Below are 10638 nucleotides of genomic sequence, written 5' to 3'. Positions count from 1 at the left end.
ATTGAATCAAGGTTGTAGAGGTTGGTTGGTGAGCCGAGGGTAAAACCAACGTGTAAGGGTTCGATTGTGATCCCGAAAAAACAATCGGGTGGTTCTAGTCGGTGAGCCTGGAAAAACCGACCAAGTTCGTTGTGACCTCGTAAAACAACAAGTTGGGTTGTGAGCTTGTAAAACAACCGGCTGTAATCCGAGGGGTTATAGTGAATTCCTAAGTGAGACTTGGGGAGTGGACGTAGGAGCAAGGGTTAGCTCCGAACCACTATAAAAACATTGTGTTTGTGATTGCTTGTGTCTCTCTCTCTTACTCTCATTTCACTCACAGCACATAGCAACAAATTAATCATCTTGCAAAAGTATTAATTAGTCATCCACAAACGTTTTAATTGCAAAATTATTTTAAAACCCAATTCACCCCCCCCCCCCCCTCTTGGGTTGTCTATCTGGGCAACACAAATAATTGAGGAAGACATGTATCAATAAGCATAAATCATAAAAGAATTTTCAACATATGAGAATCATAATATAATCAAAAGATAAATCGTATAAAGTAAAGGATTAGAATTTACATCATGAACTTGGTACACCAAAGGATCCTCCTTCACCCATCACCAAGGATTTTAGCTCAACATCTTCCTCTCTCTTTCTCACTTTTTTTTTTTTAATAACAGAAACAGGGCATCCCCTATTTCTTTCTATTTTTTCTTTTTCTTACTACTGCAGCAGCCCGGCTCCTCTGTTTTCTTCTTCAAATCGGAGCCTTTTTTTTTCCCTCTCAGGCGATTACCCTTTTATAATCTCTCCCTCCAAGGATCTTCGGAATGTGCTGGAGATCAATGCTTTAGAGGCAAACGGCTGGATCTTGGGCGCGTGAGGCTGAAGCGTTGGAGGAGCTGATCTCGGCCGGATCCGGCGCTTAGAACGGACGTGATGGAGGAGGCGGACGGCTGGGCGGTGATCTTGGCTGCTGCGGCGCTTCACGGGATTGGCGGGATGGCTGGCATGCTCGGGATTTGATACGGGAGCTGGGATCACGGGCTCGGGCGCTGGAGCTGATCGCGGCTGCTGGGAGGTCCGGGAGATGATCGTGGACCGCTGTGGAGGAGAACACAGACGACGTGCGGATGCTGGAGGTGATCGCGGACGCGGATGTCGTGCGGATGCTGGGAATTCGGAAGCTTGGATGCGGGAGATGCGTGACATGGTGGAGACGGGAAGCTGGGACGCGTGGCAGATCTGGTTGTGCGATAGGAGCGGACGGCCGGGAAGAAGCTGGGCGGTGGCAGACGGCCGGGCGGTGATCGCGGGCTCGCGGGAGCTGTGGAGGTGATCGCGGCTGGGCGCGGGTTGCTCGGACGCTGGGATTGTGCTCGGACGGTGAAGAGTTGGATGGAGGATCGGACGCCGTGGATGGATCGCGATCTCCTCCGGACGGCGGCTGGGAAGCTTCACGGGCTGCAAGGATGGGAGAGTTGATCGCTTGCCAAAAGGGTGGATGGCTGTGATCGTTCCCCTAGGCCATGGGTTGATGTAGTTCTGGGAAAGTCTTGCCTTAGATGTTTCATTGTTCGTTCCCTTTGAATGGTCACCAAGTGTTGCTCCAGTGTGATTAGGCTTGGCTGCTACTCGTGGTTGTGAGCTTGATGAATGATAGGTTTGACCAAGCCATAGTGAGATTGGGTGCGTATGATTTGGGGCTATGCATCTTTCTGAACCCAATTATACCAAATGTGCATTTTATCTCTGATTTGTGCCAAATAAAAAAATATGAAATTAATGCAGCTCTTTTATTATTATTTGTTGGAAATAATATTAATTTAAGCTGTGTGTAGATCGCACTTTTGTGCTCTCATCACTAGGTCTTTCTTGGCCTTGAGGTCGATCAGGCTTAACTCACCCGAGACCATGCCTGCCAAGGTCATGCCAAGATCGAGGTCGTGAGCTCTGGGGTCGTTGGTGCTGAGATCGAACGCGCTGAGGTCGGGCGCTCTGAAGTCGTTGGTGCTGAGATCGAGATCGCTGAGGTCGGGCGTTCTGAAGTCATGACTGCTGAGAGCATGCTCGCAGTCATCACGTTCGTTACCAGGCTTCGGTGATTTGACTATGTGCTCCGAGTGTTCCATTTTTCCCCCAACACTATCATTTAGTGTTCCTTGCACTCTAGTTGACATAACATATAAAAATTGATCTTCCTTGGCTTAAAGATGCTTTTTTAAGTGAAAAATCCTAAATGATGGGTCACTAAAAGGTGAATTATGCTCGAGATCTAGGAAAAATGCATACATATTCAGTTTTGCTACTTTACTGATCAAGAGCTACTTCATTTTCAGACCAAGTTGAATGTTGTTGAACTTGACGACAAGCAATGAAGAGTTAAAATGAAGACCAAAGACTATAAAATGCATAAACTTTAAGCAAAGGATGGAAATAGTATGATCATGCAAAACCATAATGTGAGAGTATGAAATTTTAGTTTTTCCTAACTTTTTTGTCAGATTAATGGATTTAGATGTAGATGTATATATACAGGGAGGCGGACCAAATGTTTGATTAGTTTTGCTACTAAAAATTCTGAATTGGTGGTTCATAGGTTGGACGAATGGCTTCCTTATAAACTTATGCTACATTTGATCGCCAAAATTAGCTATGCTAGAGATAATAAATTAACTTACCACTAAACCACTTTAATCTAGATGAAACTAATAATGTAATACCTATTAGGTGGAATCAATTGCTTTACTTTTTAAAGCGTGTGGGTTTGATCTGGAAATAAAGAGATTGCTTTCTTAGCATTTTGTAGGTTAAAGTGAAATGAATGGACTAAAGGGGATTTTGTTCCAATAATCACTCATTTAATCCTGAAAGAAATGTAGCTTTAGGGTTTAACAATGTAGTTATGTATAATGGTATATAATCATGAAAACAATTTTTGTAAATGATGTATGATAGAATAAGAAAAAAAAATCATTTGACTAAAGTGTAAAAGGATTTTTGAAAATCATTATTTATTAGAAGCTAAAACCAAATTAGATATAACTGAAAATTAATCCCTTATTTGTAGGTATAACAAACAAGCTAATCATATTTATCTGGTTAAGTCTTTTTAGACACTATCATGTTAGATATATACCCTAGAAGCCAATCTGGCTAACACATTATTAATTCTGTAACATAATTTTGTACTTGACTTTGTTATTATTGAATAATAAATGAGCATCTTTTTCATTCATATTATTTATGTGTCTATGAATCGTCCAAGAAATTAATAAGATGATGATACATATTTTCAAGAGTTGAGAATTTGAACCATGTATCATTGGTGATTAATTTCTAAATGCTCCCGATCAATGGATCATTACGAGAACGGTGATCGATCTGATGAGATCAGTGCACAGATCATTTTTCTTATGGATGGACGAGACTCGAGTTCATAGTGTAGAGATACTAAAGTGATAGTGCGGTGCTTGTTAGAGAACAAGGGTACTGAGCGTGACCAAGATAAAAAGTCACTTGGATGTCTATCCACTCGTCAGTGACTTGCTTGATGTTGCAGTAGTGTGACTAGTCCTTTGACCTGCAGTGCTTCAACTACTCACAGTGTGGTTATTGTAATTTGACTGCACATATACATGGTCTCTAGTCATATGGGTCCTTGTAGTGTAGATTGGCTGCAGTAGGTTCACTGTAGGAGTAGGGTATGCACGTACATGAAATCTATCGATCTTAATAGATGAGGAGTGATCCTATGTGATTTATAAGACTGAGTTCTAAGACCTTGGCCAGGATAGTATATACAGTGGAAAAAGAGTTTTCCACTCTGAAACTCAAGTCAAATAAATCTAGACATATGACAGACGACGGAGTTTGACGAGTTATCCATGACCTCCAGTCTGTAGGGATCCATGATAGAAGAACTGTATCATACGATAACTGTACCTAGAGGTTCATCATTCCATTCTACTGGATAGCCACTACATGCTGCTAGGTGTCACTGGTGGATGGTGAGACTCACAGGGACCATCTTGATGGTCGACGATTCCTAGTGAGTTGAGTTGAAATTGTTTCAACGCATTGAAAGAAGTTTTCAATGATATTGTGATAGAGATCGCAATATATCTCACTACCAGAAAGAATAAAACCTATGGGGTCACACACATTAGAGGTATTGATCGATCCGATGGTTGAATGTGATTAGGAATCAGAAAAAATCAATTTGATTAATAATTAATTGACTCGCTAAAGGTTAGTGAGTTGAAGAAAGAATAATTGCAATCGAATTGTAATTTAATTTAATTAATTGGATTTAATTATTTGGACTTGATCATGAGTCTTACTTGGAGTAGGATTCTTAGAGTCCTAATTGGATTAGGATTTCAAATTAAATTAGAATCCTACTTGGAGTAAGTTTCTAAAGTCCTAATTAGATTAGGACTGAAATTTCAGTGGTCCTAATTAGATTAGGAGTTCTTAAGTCTTAATTAATTTTAATCTAATTAATCCAATGACTCCTAATTGGATTAGGATTGAAGAGTTCAATAGAGTCATGGTTCAATTGAATCCTAATTGGATTAGGATTTGGAATGAAAGGAAATGGGCGCACCTAATTCTATTTGGAATAGAATTGAACCCATGCATTGGACCCAACCCTCCCCACTTAATTTGATTATGTGGGGGCTGATGAAATGGGATAAGAGGGAGGGGCGTGGAGAAAAAAAAAGAAGGGGCGTACGCCCCTCCTAGCTAGCCAACTAAAGAGATAAAAATGAGTTCCTAGAAAATAGGAACTCATCCTTATCTCTTAAGGGATTAAAAAGAGGAGGGATTTCGGCCCCTCCTCTTTATGCTTTCCCTTGGGATTTCGGCAGCAAGGAACTCCCTCCCATTCCTCCTTTCAGCTGCAAGAGAGAAGGGAAGAAATGAAGTGTGGCGTGGCCCTCCTTCATCCCCTTCCTTGGTTCCAACACGGAGAAAAAGAAAAGGCTGCGAAGAGCCTTGTTTTCTTCTTCCTAGATCCCTCCTTCTTCTTCCTCCTCTTTCCTCCTCTCAAGGCAATCAAGAGTTGATTCAAAGGAGAGGTCTTCAGCCATCAATAGCCATCTCTACAGAGGAGCTAGCACCCCGGAGAGATACGAAAGCTTTGATCGGTTCACTACTTCGTGTGGATACCCGTAGAGGCCGGACGCGTGTGCAGCTTCCATCGAACCTTCAACAAATCCACGTAAATCAGATTTGCAGAGACCATCTACCCACACAAGGTGAAGATCTAATCTTCTTAATGACTTAAAAATGGTTCATAAGAATTTAATCCTAATCTATCTACAAACGAAGTTTGAAAAAATATGTTCATGCGATGAACAGGATCTTGCATGCCTTTCCGCTGCAATCTGAAATTTTTCTGAAATTTTCTGTGGCATGTCACAGATCCTAACATATCATTTGCTCATACATTGGAATTTTCTTTTCCCTGGCCGCAAAGATGCCGGTGACACCATAAACGCAAACAAAAATGATCTCATGGTGATGTTGCAGTGTGTAAAACATGTAAATTAATAGAAACTCCTCCACTAGTAGTCCAGACTCGAGGTCTATCTATGACAGACAAGTCTATTATTGATGATGGCTTGATCTACATGATTTTTACTACAGAGAATTTGATGCAGGATGGAGGTAGGGAAGGAGAGACAGAGAGGAAGAGGAGAAGAAGAGGGAGGAAGAAGAAGAGAAGAGGAGGAAGAAGAAAAGAGGCTAATTTTTATTCATCATTCATTAAACCCTAAACATGAAGGTGGACCCATATATATAGGGTCACAAAATAACAAATAGACCCCTACAAATAAAACATTCCCAAAAAGGTCCTAAAATGACAATATGAAAATAAACCCAAATGACAATATGCAAATAAATCCAATCAACATAAAATAAACCCAACTAAAATAAATCAATTCAAAATAAAATTAGGCTGGCTGAATCGGCTGGGACCTGCTGAGCTGCCTGGATCCTGTGGCGACCGGCTGACCTGGCACTAGTGTCCGCACCAACTCTCTTCGGGTGGAAAGAAATCGACCTCGACGAAATCGGCTTGGTAAAGCTCCGGTAATACCCCAACAAGTCCGGGTCAATCGGCGGTATCTCCTCGTGTTGGATCTAAGTGTAACCGAACATTGGTCGTCTATGCCAACGAACCAAAAAATGCTGGATACCTTCATCACTGTCAAAAATTATTTACTCGGCTAAAATAAAATCAATAGACTCTTTTTGTGCTCGATGTAGGATAAAAAGAAATGAAGATGGCATAGAATCAATAATAGGATAAACATCAGGCATAGAAGAGTGTGCAGCAAAAGAGTCAACAGAGATTGCAACCAAATTTTTAATATTAAGAGTAAGGCTATGACCAAAATCAGATGGAAAGTCAATGGCATAGGCGTCAGTGCCATCCTTGTGCAACATCCTGAATGGTCTAATACTAAGAGACTGCAATTCCTTAAGACGGACCACTATGTAACCCCAAGTTTGATTTTTTTAGCATGAAAATCAGCTTGCATCTTATATTGAGCAATACATGCACGACTGCCCTTATAGATTTCCTGATGTAACTTATGAATGTGTGTGTAAATACATATGCAGGCTTAGAAATCCTAACATTAGGTTCGATGGATTGTGCGAGGGCATATCTAACTACACTCATGGTAGACTGATCAGACTTGCTATCTGACTGTGCAAGCGAGCTAGGTGTAGTGTGGGTGGATCATAGGATTTCAGGATTGTCATCACACTCTTCCTCAATGTCCTGGATGTCATCGAAGTTTGGTTCATAGAATTGCTCCTCTAAGTTATCTGTGTCACCTTCCTGCTCTTGCTGAGCAATAACGAAAAATTTGTCAGCACATTGGCAGGCAACGTGACTAAAACCTTGGCATTTGTAATACCGAATTTTAGAATGTGGTTTGGGAGGCTCACCAAGAATTCCCTTATCGTTAGTGTCTCGGCTTGGAACATGGGCAGTAGGAAGGGGCCTAGGAGTAGTGGACCCTACAGAAAGTTTGGGCCCTAAGAAATTAGGACCCGCAGAAGTGTTCCGTGTGTCAGGGCACCTTACAAATGTGGATTTAGTGTTCCATTGATTAAGAAGATCGTCTTAGTAGTTACGGGGTAGGTATTTTTCTTTAAGTATCTCTTTCATCTCTACCCAATCAGTTATTACATATTGATATCTCTAGCTAACAGATATTCAGTGTTTTACCAGAAAAGCTTATTTCGACCAATGAGCTTCATTCTGGCAAACCAAACCTTCTTATTGTTAGACAATTGTACCACTCAAAGAAGTGGTCCATTTTGTGTAACCAGTGAAAAAACCTTCGGATCAAGACAATCGTCAAAAGTGGGGGCTTCAACCCTAATACCTCTCTTTACATCTTCATTAGGGTCACGAGGTTCTCTGGGCTCTACATTATGTCAGTAACTTCTATCGATATTAGGGAAGGTACCAGGTCCTCTAGTGCGAGGGTAGACATGATGAAGACCTAGAACAGACCTATTACCAAAATTACCTTGCCGAACAGAGCCTTGTTGTTCTAGGAGTTGTCCTAGGGTTTCGTCCCCTTCAAGATCCGGTAAATGGGAAGCACTAGCATCCTTGGAGTCAATAACCCTTTAAAGTGAAGCCTCAATTGAATCAAGTCGGGCATTATTGGCTTGGACTTGAATATTAGTGTCTTGGATAGCTTTTAATAGAGCTTCAATTTTGGAATCCATGTCTAATTGGGACTCAGAATGAGATGCGATACGACCACTTCGTAGATGCATAAAATGAATGAAGATATATATGATTCTACCAACTATAGAGGTACCTAAGTAGACCTAATGCATGAAAGTAATTAGAAATTACAAAGTATATGCTCAATATAATCAGAAGCTAACTCTAGCAATTGATATTGGCTTTGAATTACGTAATAAATTCAGGTAAGTAGTTGCAGTCAAATAGTACTAGTTTTCAGTGTGTTGCAGGCTGCATAGAGCCTCAAAGAACTTCCAAAGATTAGGTAGCCCTACAATTAATAACAAAGATAGGCCACTACTTGGGTTTTGTTGTTGTCTGGAGTGGATGTGTTGAAATTTTCAAGGAGTAATATCAATAGAGCACTTAAGAGTTAATTGATACTAAATTTAGACGAACAAATAGAATTTCTAGTAAGGGAAGAAACCTAACCTGGGTTGGGGCGACGACCAACGTACGGTAAGTCGGCTCATCAGATGACGCGAATCTGGTCGAATCACAACAACTGGTGTGGTCTGATTGGCCTGTGAACAAAAGAGGAGGAGGAGATGTTGTGGGTCCTTGCAAAAGGGCTTGCTGGACCTAATGCTAGATGGAGGGGTTTGTTGGGCCTTTGATGTGAAGAAGGGGTGGAGAAGTGGTGGATCAGGCCTGTGTAGGGGAGGGTTAGCTTCTGAGAGTTGGATGGAGCAGAGGGAATGAAGAAGATAGGGGGAAGGTGGAGGGGATGAAGAACGAGGGCAGCGGAATGGCGGTGGTGCTCGGCCTAGTGGTGGACTCCGACGGTAACGGCTCGGACAAGGGCTCGGCGGAAAGAAGAAGAGGTTCGGGCGGCGGGGAGCCACTGAGGCGGTGGAACTCGGGCGGCGGAGATGACGATGGACACCGCTCGGGGAAGACGAAGGGTAGCGGAGAAAGGTGGTGGCCGCGGTGCTGCAGTCGGCAGTAGGGAAGGAGATGCTCGGCGACGGCGAAGGCGATGTGGCAGCAGGGCGGTGTGGAGTGGTGGTGCTTGGGTGGCGACGGCGGACGAGAACAAAGGCGGTGATGGCGAGAGTGGCGGTGGCGATAGCATTCACGAAGGGTGGGCGGTGCGGTGGAAGAAGAGGTGGCGGCCGATCGGGACATTGAACAAAGGTAAGGGTTTTCCTTTTTTTTGTGTGCAAGGCACGTGCTACTTTTTTTTTTTTTAAGGATCCGGGCTACTAGATTCGGGTTAACGGGTTTTGTGACTTACCCGTTAATCTTTTCTTCAACATCTCGATGGGTTTGGGAGGACAAGATAATCTCCGTGGCGGTGGTTGCGGGCAGGGGTGGAGGTCGCGGTGGCGGCTTCGGGGCTTGCAGCGACAGTCAGCGGCCGACCACGGAGTTCCACGGCGGCGGTCTCCTCTACGGACCCGACGCAGGCGGTCGATGGTGGATGCGGGAAGTTCGGGGGGGCGCGGCGACACCCTCGGCAGTGGCCCTTGCAACGGGGTCGAAGTCCTCAGACGAGAGGAATGGAGAGGAGGTGATTTGGGACTATGAGAGGGGAAGGAGAAAAGGAGCAGAGAAGAAAAGGTTGTTTTCTCCCTCTCCTTTTTTTGTGTTTTCATGTAAAACCTGATGAGAGGGGTGAGTTGTGTGAGTCGGCTGAGAGGGGGTGGGATCGGGAGTTGTGAGCAAACGGAGGAAGCTGGGTGTGTGGTGAATCGGTGAAGGTCCCCCTTTTCTATTTTTTTTTCGTATGAGAGCAGAGAGAGAGAGGAGAACATAAACTAGATTGAGGCTTTAGCAGCAGAGGCAAAGCCGGCCTGCTTTGATACCAAAGCTGATGCAGGATGGAGGTAGGGAAGGAGAGACAGAGAGGAAGAGGAGAAGAAGAGGGGGAAGAAGAAAAGAAGAGAGGAGGAGGAAGGAGAAAAAAGGAGGCTAATTTTCATTCATCGTTCATTAAATCTTAAACATGAAGATGGACCTATATATATGGGGTCACAAAATAACAAATAGACTCTTACAAATAAAACAATCTCAAAAAGGCTCTAAAATAACAATATGTAAATAAACCCAAATGACAATATGCAAATAAATCCGATCAACATAAAAAAAATCCAACTAAAATAAATCAATTCAAAATAAAATCAGGCTGGTTGAATCGGCTGGGACCCGCTGAACTGGTTGGATCCTGTGGTGACTGGCTGATTTGGTAGTTATTACAAAGATTATACAATGCCAACTGACCCAAGCATCCACAGCACCTTGGATTTCATCTGTACCCTTATGTCATGCAAACAATATATTTACTTTTTTAATGAAAAATAATAGTAAAAGAAAATTATCTAATATTTCTTTTTACTACAAAATTATTTGTGCTCAGGAACCTCACATAAAGGAGTTATGGCAACAGCATGGAACTTTCGCAATGCCAGTCTGGTAGCATATATGGCGTTAGCTCACAAGATTAACACCATACCAATGTTTCACAGGTCCTCGGGCTACTGTAGGCCTATTCTTAATGCTGTCCTAGCATTGCTGTTATCTTAAAAATAGAACAATGGTGAATGTGTTTTTTTATTGTAATGGTCTATTAAATTTTTGAGTAAATTATAAAAAAATAAAATTTATATTTATTATATTTGGATCCAATAATTTATAAAACCTACAATTACATTCAAGTAAACTAATGGCGTTAGTAAATCTGTTTACCGTATGTAAAAAGTCAAAATTATCCTTTAATGAGAGAGAGCATATATATATATATATATATGTTTTCTTATTTTTAAGTGGTTGTTATCTCATGTAAAATTATTTTAGTTATTTTTAAAAAATTTCTGATGTGGTATTTGGGTACTATTAAAAGTTAATGAGTGAAAATATTAAAT

The sequence above is a fragment of the Phoenix dactylifera genome, unplaced genomic scaffold (genome assembly GCF_009389715.1).
Source record: "Phoenix dactylifera cultivar Barhee BC4 unplaced genomic scaffold, palm_55x_up_171113_PBpolish2nd_filt_p 000445F, whole genome shotgun sequence".
Taxonomy (NCBI): domain Eukaryota; kingdom Viridiplantae; phylum Streptophyta; class Magnoliopsida; order Arecales; family Arecaceae; genus Phoenix; species Phoenix dactylifera.
Note: the sequence above shows the minus strand (reverse complement) of the source record.